General features: G+C 46.7%; 1 protein-coding gene across 4 annotated transcripts in view; it reads right to left on the bottom strand.

Moving 5' to 3' along the window:
• JAK1 (Janus kinase 1) overlaps positions 1-7,721 on the bottom strand; it is a 61,655-nt gene extending 53,934 nt beyond the window's left edge. For 3 of the 4 annotated variants that reach the window (XM_087733375.1, XM_087733377.1, XM_087733376.1), the window contains exon 1: positions 7,508-7,720. The gene's annotated coding sequence lies outside the window, so the exon portion shown is untranslated. Of the gene's footprint in view, positions 1-7,507 lie in introns of all 4 variants that reach the window. The other variant, XR_015699016.1, reaches the window with a different exon arrangement.
• Positions 7,722-13,811: the final 6,090 nt, after the last annotated feature.

The following is a 13,811-nucleotide window of genomic DNA, read 5'->3' as shown; positions in this document are numbered from 1 at the left end:
GTGAAACCACAGCCTCGCCAATACCCCAGGCAGCACTGCTTACCTCCTCCCTCCACACACACACCGTAAGCTGAGAAAAATGTGGGCCCATTTTTCACTTAATTCAACAGCAAACTTGTAAGAACATAGCGTGATTAAACTTGGAGATACTACACACTTCTATTGCAAGGTAAAATTTCAGTCAACACCAACAAAGGGCAAACAGTTAATCTGTACACAGCCAAGCTAACAAGACTTGCATCTTAGGTTTTAGTTGTTTAAGGCTGAGCTGGCATATACTGAGTATTCAGGATTTAAAAGGTGCCTTTTTTAGGCAAAGTGAGCCCTCTGGTTGCTAATGTATCTTGCTTATATACATTTAACTTAGCCGTGTTGTAAGTCACATGTACAGGAAGCTGAAAGGACTGTAAAACCCGCAGGACTTTTTTCTTTTTTTTTTTAAACTTGGCAGAAGATAGCTGTTGTTCTTTTGTAAAAATGAAGCTCTCTAAGTCAGCTATCCCTGTATGTCCTTTCACTTACCACCTGTGGCTTTGACAGTGAAATCAAACCCATGCTTTCCTCTATTAATCAATTCCACACTTATTAGAAAGGTGTTCATGGCCATGAATTACTACTAAGTGCTGGCATTAAAAAAAAAAAAAAAACACAAGCTGATTTTTTTCCAGGTGATGCTGGTGGTAAGACAAAGGCTTCTGGGTGAGAATCCCAGTTAGCAATGCTCATGCTAGCGACTTGCACCTACACACAACACATTCATTGGGCTATGGGGGCTTGTTCTATATCATCAATAAACACAACCTCTATGTTCCCTTCATGAGGGCAATGATACAGCAGCATGAACACATGTATAAGTTTTCTTGGCAATGAACAGTTATGACCCTTGAAAAAAAATGGGGATCAGACAGGCTCCTTTTCTCTGACTATACCAGCACTTTCCAGAATCTGGATGAACTCTTGACTGTTCCCTGTCCCTAGGGGGCAGAGTTATTAAGAGACTTTCTAAAAATCAATACGTGACAGTCAAATAAAATACATTTAAGCCATTCTCTGCCTAAGCCAGGCACTGATGTTTCTAATAGAAAAACAGTTAGAACAGTCATGAGGTTATAGCAGCATTTCAGAAGAACGTGGTGTCCATTACGGCCTGTAGACCACTCAAATAGACTTTACCACTTGAAACAGTGGAAGGCAGCAAGTGCTAAGTTTTGGAATTGCAGCTGTTACTTTAATAATGAAGTCAAATGCATCTTTCTCTTCCTTCAGCTTAAGACTTAAGAACAAGAAAGAAGGATAGAAGATTCAAATAAGGAAAAAAAATACAGTTTAATACAAACACAACACAAATCAATAGCAGGAAAAAAACAAAAAGGCAAACAGTATATTTGTAATCTTTTGTTTTCAGAAGAGAGGGTAACTCCTGTTGAACAGAGTGCTCCAGCACAGCTTACAGAGCTGTAAAGGGTGACAACAGAGGCCGATACATACAGGTCAGGCTCGCTGATTTAACTGTCTGGTTCCTTTTGAACTTTCAAACTCTCTAAACAGATGGGCTCTGGCAATTTCAAAATTATTAGCATCTGTTTTGCCATACTTTGAGGAAAACTGAAATACCAAAGTGTTCAGGAAGTGAAAGGTTATTTCTTATGCATCTTCAGTAAACACGAAAGACACTGAGTATACAAGAAAACCATATAAAGTGAACTGCAAATGCCAGCTTATAGTTGTTCTTGATCAAAAACGTCCTTAAGCTAGATGGTACCTTTTATACTACTTTTTTTTTTTCCCCTTAAACATCTAATGCCCTACGAACTAATATAGCTTTATTAAAACCAAACAAACAACAAACAAAAAACCTGCTTTGAATTTGTTATTGCACTCCTCTGGATTTTACTGGAGTATAGAGACAGGTATTTATGGATGGCAAGTAACAGGAAGTTATTTAGACTGTACAAGTGCCAAGGCTTTTAAGGTTTGTTTTGTTTTAATGTATCTCTTTGTGCTGCTAGTGTCTCAAAATGAGTATAAAAGCTAGTTCTGCCAAATTAATTTCCTGAAAAACTGAGTCCACATACAAACAAATTTCTTACAAGTGTTCCCTCTCCTCCCTCGCTCCCGTGTCCAGGTCACAGATCTAGCATGGTCTGCTTCATTTTCCTTACCCAGAAAAGTAGAAGGCTTAGATCTATCCTTTCTCCTGACATGAAAGGTGTAAGGATTTTTTCCAGAACTGCTGCCTCCAGCACAGCACTAGGCACGGTAGCTCTCACAGCAGATCTAGGTACAACCTCCTAGGTTGAACAAGAATTTTTTCCTGTTCAAAACAGCATGAGTCAATATTACCTCAATCTCAACTTCCAGCCAGTAAAATTAAGTAGTTTAAAAGATCTGAAGTGGAAGACCAACAAAGTTATTTTGACAGAATATGCACCAGATTGAAGGTTAATTATTAAGAGTACTGCTAATAAAATTAAATATTTCAATACCCTGCTAAATTCCAGCTGGGCCACCTGATGGGCAATCCAGACTCCGCTCAGTCTTTGAATAGCTGGAAACGACAGGAAAGAAAACACTAAAGGAACAGTTTAAATAGCACTTGGTGTCCAAAATTGCTAAAACCTTGCACGTATATTCATGGCCCTCAAGAAGCCAGGGCCCCTCCCAGATCCACTCTGTGAACAAGGGAGATTGCGTACCACAGACTGAGGAACGTGCAAATTTTCCTTTAGGACTTTTCTGCTGGAAGTATGAATAGCAGTTGTCACTTACATTTTGTGTTCGAAGGGAATTAAGCCTTTGGGACTGGGGAGGGAATGCAGCATTTCCAGGAAAGAGTGGGGCAGAAACTTCTTGAAGGAATAAACAGGTTGTTTAGCAAAAGTCAGGCACTGGCCAGTGACACAGCTGAGATCAAAACACCCCAAGACTTCTAAACACATTGAATGCTGCATTATATGCTTATTCGCCTGCAGACTGACTCCTTTGTGAACCTTCCTGTTGCTTCCTCCAGTACACAGAGAGTCAACCAAAGTCTTGACTCATGGTAATGACTTCAAAAGTCAGAGAATATAGCATTAAATACCGAATTTATTCAATTTATTAGCAGACCCTCCTTTATGCAGCAGACCAGCTTCCAACGAGCAGAAGTCCAAAATACTTCATAGAGCAAAGCTACCAGATACGTGCGTTCATGATGGATGAGTTTCTTGAAGGCAGTCACCTTGTAAAAGCTTGTTCTTTACTAGCAAGCCCTTGCTGCTACTTTGGGAGCTCCATAGCTACAGCAGAACAGTGACCTGGTATTTCTGGAAGACGGTTTGTTTACTATCAGAACTGCTGACAAAGCAGAATCAATAGCAACACCAAGCCACTTACTTTAATACAAACAATTTTCCTATTCTTTGGTAGCTATAAGTGCACTTGTTCAGAATCTTAACTCTGCAGGTAAGTTCCTCCTCAAACAAGAACTCCAATTTGATTTTTCCCAGGCTTTCACCACCACCTTGCTCCATAGTTTGGGATGATGTGTACATCCTCTGCTTTTCCATCGACTTCCAGTTCTTTTCCTTTATTTCCTATCTTACCTTTCACATCCTGCAGGGGCGGGGGGAAGTCTAACAGAACAATTTTATGGGCCAGCTATTTTAAATTTTAGTCATAATCACCTAACATGCAAAGAACCATATTCATGTCACTGTTGTCAAACAACTCGTATGGCATCAGAGGATGGTAAGAAGTAATGATATGCAATATAAGTGGTACAGACTATACTCTTCCAAGTAGAAGCTGCTCTTCCAGTTTCCTGTAGTTCAGTTTTTCTGTCAGTTATGCAATTTACGTTACATTTATATAACCAGTTCAGGGAAAAAACGAGAATTACTCTAGCCAGCAAAACTGTCTGCAGTTTTATAAGACCTTCGGCATGAAGAAAAGTGTCAGGACCTGTTCCTTAAAAATCCACCTGTTTTCAACTGGCCAGAACATTAAAACCACTAAATCACACTTCCTCACTTCCCCCCTCCAATTTCAGCCAAGAAAAATTGCAACCAATTTGCCCAAGAGAACCATCATCAACTTATTTTTCCAGTAACCTAGTACTTTTTAGCATTGTTTCAGTTTTTTGGAAGGATCAGGTGAATGGGGAAAACAAATGCTGGACAGGGTACCTAAAAGCACTGCTAAAGACATCAAGTGAGTGAGCAGAATAATCCCCCCTAATCTGTCACTTCATGTACTGTACAGAAACTATAGAAATAGATGGAAGTAACAATTTAGCTGCCAAACACCCAAAATGCTGTTCTTTTGAGACTCTACTTTCCTTCTTGATGAGGTTCAAGCATATTTGTCTCATCCTACTAGCAAAACGAAGCCGTAACAGTCCATGAAAAAGCTTTCTTTGCAAAAGGCAGACTCTGAGAAACTGACTGAATTATGCGCCTGAACTGTAAAAGCCATTTTCTATCAATTCGGCAAGTGTTTGCTATTACCAATACCTGAAATCTAATTGCATTTTAAGTGCTTTAGAGATCTAGAGCAACTCTGAGTGCGTTTACAGGAATCTTTAAGAAACTGCAAACTGTTGGACGGGCTACAAAAGAACAACTTGAATATTGCCAGTTTATCATCCAGAAGAAAACATCTTGTCATTTTTAATTGCTGTTGGACAGGAGACAACTCAGGAACCAAGACCCAACTCAGTCTTCTCTCCATAACCTGGCTTCTCAGCATGCTTTCTGGTTCACAGGTTCTCATAACAATCCTTTTCACATCTAAATACAAACGAGTCTTAAGGGTTTGTTTGTATGCGTAAAAGCTTTAACCTCTCAAAATAACTCAAACACCTTCCTCTTTATTTGAACACAGAGCAGCTCTTTCTTGCGCAATTCAGGCCCAACACAGCGTACAGATTCAAGGGTTCTCCGTTTGGGTTTGTGCTGTATTTTGAACCTCTCTTCCTCATACCAAGTCCAGCAGCAGCAAGGTGCCAAGAAACCCAAGGCCAGTTCTGCAGGTGAAAAAGGTGTTTCACCTCCAAATCAAGGGAGGATGGGGAGGTACATGGCAGGAAAGAGGTGAAATCTTCCTGCTCGCAACAGCAGGCATCACTGTCAGGATGCCGCCTACGAAAACGGAAAGATTTTTCCCCTCTACACAAAAAAGGGAAGCTGGTTTCTGTGAATTCAGTCTTATTTGCAAGACTGTGAACTACACAGAAATGTCCGTCTAAACTTACTGAATTAGTATCACTTTTTCTTCCAACCAAGAACCCTGGCTTACTTCCAGCCCTCCAAGAGGTAAGGTAAAAGAATTAAAGTAAGTTTAAATTGCAGATTCTATTTGACTAAGGAAAAAATGAGTTTAAAAGGTATGTTGATTTTACCCACTCAGTCTGTCCAGTGACTATTCAGGTACACTTCAGCTTTTTGCTTTGCAATTGATACAGGTTTGCTTTCCAAAGCTTTTGTATTGGATAGTCTCTCCAGATCTTGCTTCCCATTTGTTTTTTTACATGAACTCGTTGAGCAGACAAGTCAATTTGGACATACAGAAACAGCATATTCTTGAACAGTTCGAGATTCACAGAATCTACCTCTCAAAAAAGCCACTTCGAAATTAATTCTGAAAGATTTTTGTAGTGCAGAGACTTCCAGGAGTTCACAAACTTAAAGTTGTTCCAGTTCTGTGTTTATATTCTTGTGCAAATTTAAACCCAGTCATCCTGGCTTTTTACAAGTTTTTCACCTAACCTTTCCCAAGGGTCAAATGTTTGCAGTTTTGCTCTGTACGAGCATAGTATATTTTCTATTCCACTGGGCTTTGGGGCAAACGGCTTGCAGATACTTAGACAAGTAACATATTTAAGGAGAACTGAATCACTAAAAATGTATTGACAAAAACGCTTCTAAAACCTGCGTGCGATCACTAACTTTTAACACTGCAAATGACAATAGGAGCCTGATGCGATCTGTCGTTTGCTCAGACATGAGCAGCACGTCCTTAACTGGCCCTGTATTTCAAAGCACCTGTCTCTGTGTCACCTAGCGCAAACCCAGATCAAGGTGCAACTTCCTGTGTGTTTTAAAAACAAGTGCCAGGAGGAAATGCCTACCACTCCCCATATATGGTCAAAACTGAACTTAAAACGGAGCTTCAGCAGCCGTGAACAAAATGGTACCAACGTACAGACATTCTGGTCAAGAACAAAATTGCAGAGAATCTTCTACAAGCAAGAGTTAAATTGGGCTAACTGGAGTTAAGTTTAAATACTGATGCAACATCAAATTACTCCCATCTCCCTCCCCACCCCCCAAAAAAAAGCAAAACAAAACACACCAAACTTTCTTGCACTGCACTTCTCTGCCTCAAAATACACCCCCCACATCCCTAATCTGTCAGAGAAGCCACCCCGTTAGCCACACAGTTTCCCCAGCACCACACCATCCTCCTAAGCACAGACTCGATGTCTGTTCAAACAGAGCCGGGTCCAGCCTCTCCTGCCACACTGAGCAACTGCCATGTTGTCTTTCTGCCATCCACCTACACGGTTAGCAGCAGGGTTGACATGCTTCAGACTTTTGTTTCCTGGTGCTCCTCATGTATGAGCTTTCTACACATATTTTGAAAATCCCAACTCAACAGGATTATCCAAACAACATAGCAATTGTTTTCACACACACACACACACACACACACGTAAAGCAGAATTACGTTTTTAGATGTCTGGAGAAGGTGAAACATAGGCGCAACTTGCCAACTGCCAGGTTACCTGCTCTGCATCCCTGCTTGTCCTTTTGGGTGACAGATATCCAACCAACAGGCGACCTGCCTGCACGATGGCTGTCACCACCTTTAGGGGAAGGAGCACCTACAGAGGGGGTCTGAAAGATGTCCAGAAAGCGCCTCTATTCCTAACACAGGAACAGATGCCGAACTGACAGATGGACCCAATTAATTTTTCCAAGCCCTTAATTTGCAGAGACACGCAAGGCAGCAGTATCTCCACTTGCAAAGACCGAGGACTCCTGTAAGCTCACGGGGTGTCCGAGCTCGCTCATGAGCGCCTGGCTATTTTTTTGTTTCACCCGTTTCCACCAGCAGGCAGAGCCGAAGTTACTTCACTCTGGTTCCTCCTATCACCAAAACCCGGCCTCCCCCGCCGCGGTCGCCCAGGAGTCGCCGCCGCCGCGCGCTGTACCGTGGCTCTGAAAACCCCCTCCCAGCCCGGCACTGCCCCCTACCCGGGCCGGCCCCTCTCCGCTGAGGGGAACCCAGCGGCACCGCACACCCCAGCCCAGGCGCCGGCCCCGGGCCTGGTCGCCGCGCTGAGCCCGGGAAGGGGCCGGCGCGGCCGCCGGGAAAAGCCCCGCGCCGCCCCCGCGCCCGGCGCCGTCGGCCATCTCAGGAGCCTCCCTCAGGGGACGCGCCTGCCGCCCGCACCACCCGCCGCCGCTCCCTCGGCCCAGGGCCCCGGCCGGGGGGCGCGGGAGCCCCCTCCGGCCCCACTCACCGCTTCCGTCGCGCCTCGCCGGGCGGCGGGGCGGCCGTGAGGCGACCGCGGGGCGGCCGTGCTGCTCAGCCGCGGCCCCGCGGGCCGGAAGGGCGGCGCGGCTCGGCTCGGCTCGGCCCGGCTCGGCCCGGCCCGGCCCGGTGTGCGCGACAGCGAAGCCCGCGGGCGCTCGGCAGCGGCTGGGCGGCGGTCCCGGCACGGCAGCGGCAGCGGCGCCCGCTTGCGGAGCATGCGCTGGGCCGGGCCCGCCCGGGGGTGGTGCCTCGCCGCGGCCGCCTCCCGCCGCCCGGGCTGAGGGGGGGTAAGGGGGCGATGGCGGCGGTGGGCTGCGGGCTGCGCGGGCACCGCTCCGCCGCTGAGGAGGTTTGCCGGCCCGCAGGGAGGCCGCGCCCGGGTGGGCGGCAGGAGACGGTTCGCGCCTTCAGAGGCCGCCGAGCCCCGGGGGGGGACGGCCCTGCCTAGGCCGCAGCGGCGTGCCCGGAGCCCGGTCGGGGAGAAAGCGGGGGGGGGGGGGGGGGAGGAGGGGGCGGTGTTAAAATGGATCTGTCTCCTCGCTGATGTGAAGTGAGGTAAAGACTTTAGTGGGTGTGGTGAGGGGCCAGCCCAGTGCCCGGGTCAGCACCCGGGGGTTTAACGGGAGGTGCTTAAAAACGCCCATCAGCCAGCGTGTATGCTGGCACTGCTCGGACGGTGCTGAAGTTGCGGGGTTTTCTTCGCCACCCCAGTGCCGAGGCCATAGCTGTCATCTCTGCAGATGTCCAGTGTCTGCCGTGCTGCAGGCTGAGCTACTGCTGTGTTTGGATCATCTTTAAAAAACCTACAACCCTATCTCTAGCCTCACGCTGACGTGAGTGAGCCGGCATAAACAACTCGGTGTTTACACCAAAATGAGGAGACACGCAGTATTCTCCTGTCTGCACGAAGAAATCGGTTTCTTCGTTGTGGTTTCCAGCTCTTCTCAAAGTCACAGGAAACTGCACAAGTGGAAGTAGTATCAGTAAGAAAATGATTCAGTTCAATAAAATGATTCCCCCCTTCCCACACATGCACACGTATTTGGCATTTTCTTCTGAAAGAAGAGCCAGTCTGCTGCTGCCTTTTGGGGGAATTGCCCTAATAGCCGAATCAGTCATTAAAAAGAAAACACCCTGGTAAACGTGCCCACTTTCAACGTAATGGTGGTTTCATGTAACTCGGACTAATCAGAGCACACTCATAACATCTTTTTGTCAAGGTCTTCTCATGTGTGATGTGTGCAAGTCCCTTTGCCATTATGAAGTGTTTATATGCCAATACAGTTAATCGGTCCCAGCTCATCTGCCTTGTGCCTCAGCAATCCTGAGTTTTGAACCTGTTCTCCAGGAAACGAACCCAAAGCTTTTCATCTCCTGCATGGGAGCTGGGAGACGGGTTGGTTGCGTGTGAGTGCATGTGTGTGCATGTCCAGGTGGTTGTAGTTTACAAACTAAAGATCGGTAATTATTGATTATTTTTTTCCCATCTCCCAAGAGGAAACAAGCCAGCCCTTCCCCACCTGTTCCCTCAGCTGTCAGGGAACAAGCAGAGCATAATTTGAATGCTTTCGCACCGTGTTAACTTTTTTCCTCAGCCACACAGCATCGTTGGGTCTGGATGAACCATGTGCTGTGGGTGCACAGGAAAGCACTGGAGTCTCACCCTGTTTCCATCCCTCTGGTAATCTTAGCTCAGGTTAGAAAAGAGCCTGAGGTTGGAAGGAGAGAGGTCAAACCCTGCAGAAGCACATGGCTGTGCCACGGCTCTCAGGCCCAATCTTTTCTTGCTCTCTTGTTCCCTGTCCCCCATGATCTGCCTGCAGGGGCTCTGCTTCCATTGATTAGCTTTCATTCTTGCTGGCCCTTTCCGTGGCTTTGCCTTTATAATGATAAAATCATGTTTTCTCAGTGGGTTTTCATGCCCAATAACATACGAGATCTTTATTATTTATGCTTTACAGGCAGGGCTTGTTTCCCAGCACAGCAACTGCAAATGTCCTTAAATCCTGAAGCTCAGAGCTGCAAAGCAAAGCAAAGCTGAGGAGGCTGTGACGGAAGGGTTGCATAAGGGGCTTAGCCTGGGGCTGCTCGTGGCTGCAGCAGCTCAGAGAGCAGCTTTACCTCTGCCTCCATCTAAACCGGTGCCCAGAGCCCAAGACCATGTCCAGGAATGACCCAGGCTCCCAAAGGCCTCGTCCTTCAGCAAGAATTAAATTTTCACGTGCTGTCCTGGTTTCAGCTGGGTTAGAGTTAATATTCTTCCTAGTAGCTGGTATAGTGCTGTGTTTTGGATTTAGGATGAGAATAATGTTGGTAACACCTTGATGTTTTAGTTGTTGCTAAGTAGTGCTTACACTGGTCAAGGACTTTTCAGCTTCCCATGCTCTGCCTGGTGCACAAGAAGCTGGGAGGGGGCACAGCCAGGACAGCTGACCCCGACTGGCCCCAGGGCTATTCTATGCCGTATGCCGTCATGCTCAGTGTATAAACTGGGGGGAGTTGGCTGGGGGGCAGCGATCGCTGCTCGGGGACTGGCTGGGCATCGGTTGGTGAGCAGTTGCATTGTGCTTCACTTATTTTGTATTTTTTTTATTATGATTATTATTGTTGTTATTGTTGTTGTTGTTGTTGTTGTTGTTGTTATTATTATTATTATTATTATTATTAATCTCTGCTTATTTTATAATTATTGTTATTATCCTCTGCTGTCCTATTAAACCATCTTTACCTCAACCCACGAATTTTACTTTTTTTTCCCTGATTCTCTTCCCCATCCCACTGGGCGCAGGGGGGAATGAGCGAACAGCTGTGTGGTGTTTAGCTGCCTGCCGGGTTAGACCACAACAGTCCTTTTGGCACCCCAGGTGGGACACGAAGGGTTGAGATAACGACAGATCTGACCAGAACGTGTTAAGGCAGATTTGTTATAAGCATTCATTATATTGGTTTAATAATCGCTGTTCACAATGTTGATTTATTTGCTCTCAGAGTTGCTGTGCTTGCTCTCAAAGTTGTGTTATGTAGTGCCTTCCTTGCTGTATATGTTCCCTATTGTGCTGTTTATCACCACTGGGAGCTGGATTGAGTTTATTATTTTGCTGCACTGTGTAACAGTGGCTTATCATATGATAAAATTATTGGTCATGAGACTAATCTGGTATTTGTACTCAGCATTGCTGCCATCTCCGTACCTTGGAAGCCACCTCTCGGAAACTATTAATAATTACACTCTTTACCTTTTCTCCTCAGAGAACCAATCTATGGGGGAGACAAGGGGGTACACTTTTCCCTACTCCTTCACCTTCCCTTTCTCCTTCAGGCTAGTTACAACAGCTCTTGAGAATTTTGAATATCCTTGGGATGTTCAAACGAGCATGGTCCTATTGCTATGTCTCCTGAATGTGGTTCAGGTCTTGCTTAGGGTTAAACAACTATTTAAGAATGCCATCCAGAGATCTACCCCAGCAACAGGCACTGTGGCAACTCCAACCCTGGCAACAGGCGCTGCAGCTGAACGAGAGAACCAAACTGTGCCAGTATCAGTCGTCCCTATACACAAGAAGAAATACACAAGAAAATCAGCTCATTTAGTAAGGGATGAAGATGAACCAGGGCCATCACAAGAACAGGAGGAGGAAGAGGCAGAACTTATAAATGAGAGGGTAACCACCCGACCCCTGTCCCTGAGTGAGCTGCGATATATGCAAAAAGATTTCAGCCATCATCCAGGTGAGCACATTGTCACCTGTCAACTCTGATGCTGGGATAACGGGGCCAGTAGCCTGGAATTAGAGAGTAGGGAAGCCAAGCAGCTGGGATCCCTTTCTAGGGAAGGGGGCATTGACAGAGCAATTGGAAAAGGGGCGCAAGTCCTCAGCCTCTGGAGGCGACTCCTGTCAGGTGTGAAGGAAAAGTATCCCTTCAAAGAAGACGTTATATGTCACCCAGGCAAGGGGACCACCATGGAGAGAGGTATCCAGTATCTGAGGGAATTAGCTGTGCTGGAGGTGATTTATGATGACCTGAAAAATGAGCAGTTATCCAAAGATCCAGATGAAGTCAGGTGCACATGACCCACGTGGCGGAAGTTTGTACGGAGTGCACCAGCATCGCATGCGCTCATTGGCAGTAATGACATGGAAAAACGGACAGGAATAGACAGTGGATGAATTGGCTGGCCAACTCCGGCAATATGAAGAAAGTTTCTTTTCCTCCTTACAGGCCTGCGTCTTGGCTGTGAAAAAACTGTCCCAGGAGGTCCAGCAACTCAAAGAGGATATGTCCTACTCCCCACCTGTACGGACCAGTATCTCAGCCATTAGGAGTAAGCGTCCCTCTGCTCAAGAGAGAGGATATAGTGGATACACATCACAGGCCACCCTGTGGTTTTACCTGCGTGACCATGGAGAGGACACGAGGAAGTGGGATGGAAAATCTACCTCAACCCTAGAGGCACGAGTACATGAGTTGCAAGGAAAAACAATCACAAAAGGGGGTTCTTCCAGGAAAATTGCTGCTCCAGTTTCCAGTGAGCAGTTCCCCAGACAGAGAAGAATGGCTGATTTTACTTCTGATCTTAATAAAAGGACTTTTGATTCGCATTTACAAGAAGGGAGTAACGAATACTATGACCAGGACTAGAGGGGCCCTGGCTCCAGCCAGGTGGAGGAAAGGGACAACTGGGTTTGCTGGACTGTGTGTATTCGATGGCCTGGCACATCAGACCCACAGGAGTATAGGGCTCTAGTAGACACCAGTGCACAGTGTACCCTAATGCCATCAAGCTATAACGGGGCAGAACCCATCTGTATTTCTGGAGCGACAGGGGCATCCCAACAGCTGACTATGTTGGAGGCCAAAGTGAGCCTAACTGGGAGTGAGTGGCAAAAGCACCCCATTGTGACTGGCCCAGAGGCTCTGCACATCCTTGGCATAGACTACCTCAGGAGAGGGTATTTCAAGGACCCAAAACGGTACTGGTGGGCTTTTGGTATAGCTGCCTTGGAGACGGAGGCAATTAAACAGCTGTCTACCCTGCCCAGTCTCTCAAAGGACCCTTCTATTGTGGAGCTGCTGAGGGTCAAAGAACAACAGGTGCGGATCGCTACAACAACAGTGCACCGGCAGCAATATCGCACCAACCAAGACTCCCTGATTCCCATCCATAAGCTGATGCATTGACTGGAGAGCCAAAGAGTGATCAGCAAGACTTGCTCACCCTTTAACAGTCCCATATGGCCAGTGCAAAAGTCTAATGGAGAGTGGAGACTAACAGTAGACTGTCACGGCCTGAATGAAGTCACGCCTCCGCTGAGTGCTGCTGTGCTGGCCATGCTAGAACTTCAATATGAGCTGGACTCAAAGGCAGCCAAGTGGTATGCCACAATTGGTATCGTTAATGTGTTCTTCTCAATCCTTTTGGCGGCAGAGTGCAGGCCACAGTTTGCTTTCACTTGGAGGGGCGTCCAGTACACCTGGAATCCACTGCCCCAGGGGTGGAAACACAGCCCTACCATTTGCCATGGCCTGATCCAGACTGCATTGGAACAGGCGAAGCTCCAGAACACCTGCAATACATTGATGACATCATTGTGTGGGGCAACACAGCAGCAGAAGTTTTTGAGAAAGGGAAGAAAATAGTCCAAATCCTTCTGAAGGCTGGTTTTGCCATAAAACAAAGTAAGGTCAAGGGACCTGCACAGGAGATCCAGTTTTTAGGAATAAAATGGCAAGATGGACATTGTCGGATCCCAATGGATGTGATCAACAAAATAACAGCTGTGTCTACAACTAGCAAAAAGGAAACACAAGCTTTCTTAGGCGTTGTGGGTTTTTGGAGAATGCGTATTCCAAATTACAGTCTGATCATAAGCCCTCTCTATCCAGTGGCCTGGAAGAAGAACGATTTCAAATGGGGCCCTGAGCAATGACAAGCCTTTGAACAAATTAAATGGGAGACAGTTCATGCAGTCGCCCTTGGGCCAGTCCGGGCAGGACAAGATGTAAGAAATGTGCTCTACACCACAGCTGGAGAGAACGGCCCTACCTGGAGCCTCTGGCAGAAAGCACCAGGGGAGACTCGAGGTCGGCCCCTAGGGTTTTGGAGTTGGGGATACAGAGGATCCGAGGCCCGCTATAATCCAAATGAGAAGAAGATATTGGCAGCATATGAAGGGGTTTGAGCTGCTTCGGAAGTGGTTGGTACTGAAGCACAGCTCCTCCTGGCACGCCGACTGCCAGTGCTGGGCTGGATGTTCAAAGGGAGGATCCCCTCTACGCATCATGCAACT

The sequence above is a fragment of the Nipponia nippon genome, unplaced genomic scaffold, assembly GCF_047370975.1.
Source record: "Nipponia nippon isolate SJK-2023a ecotype South Korea unplaced genomic scaffold, ASM4737097v1 scaffold_5, whole genome shotgun sequence".
Lineage (NCBI taxonomy): Eukaryota > Metazoa > Chordata > Aves > Pelecaniformes > Threskiornithidae > Nipponia > Nipponia nippon.
Note: the sequence above shows the minus strand (reverse complement) of the source record. Positions and strands in the feature narration are given on the sequence as shown.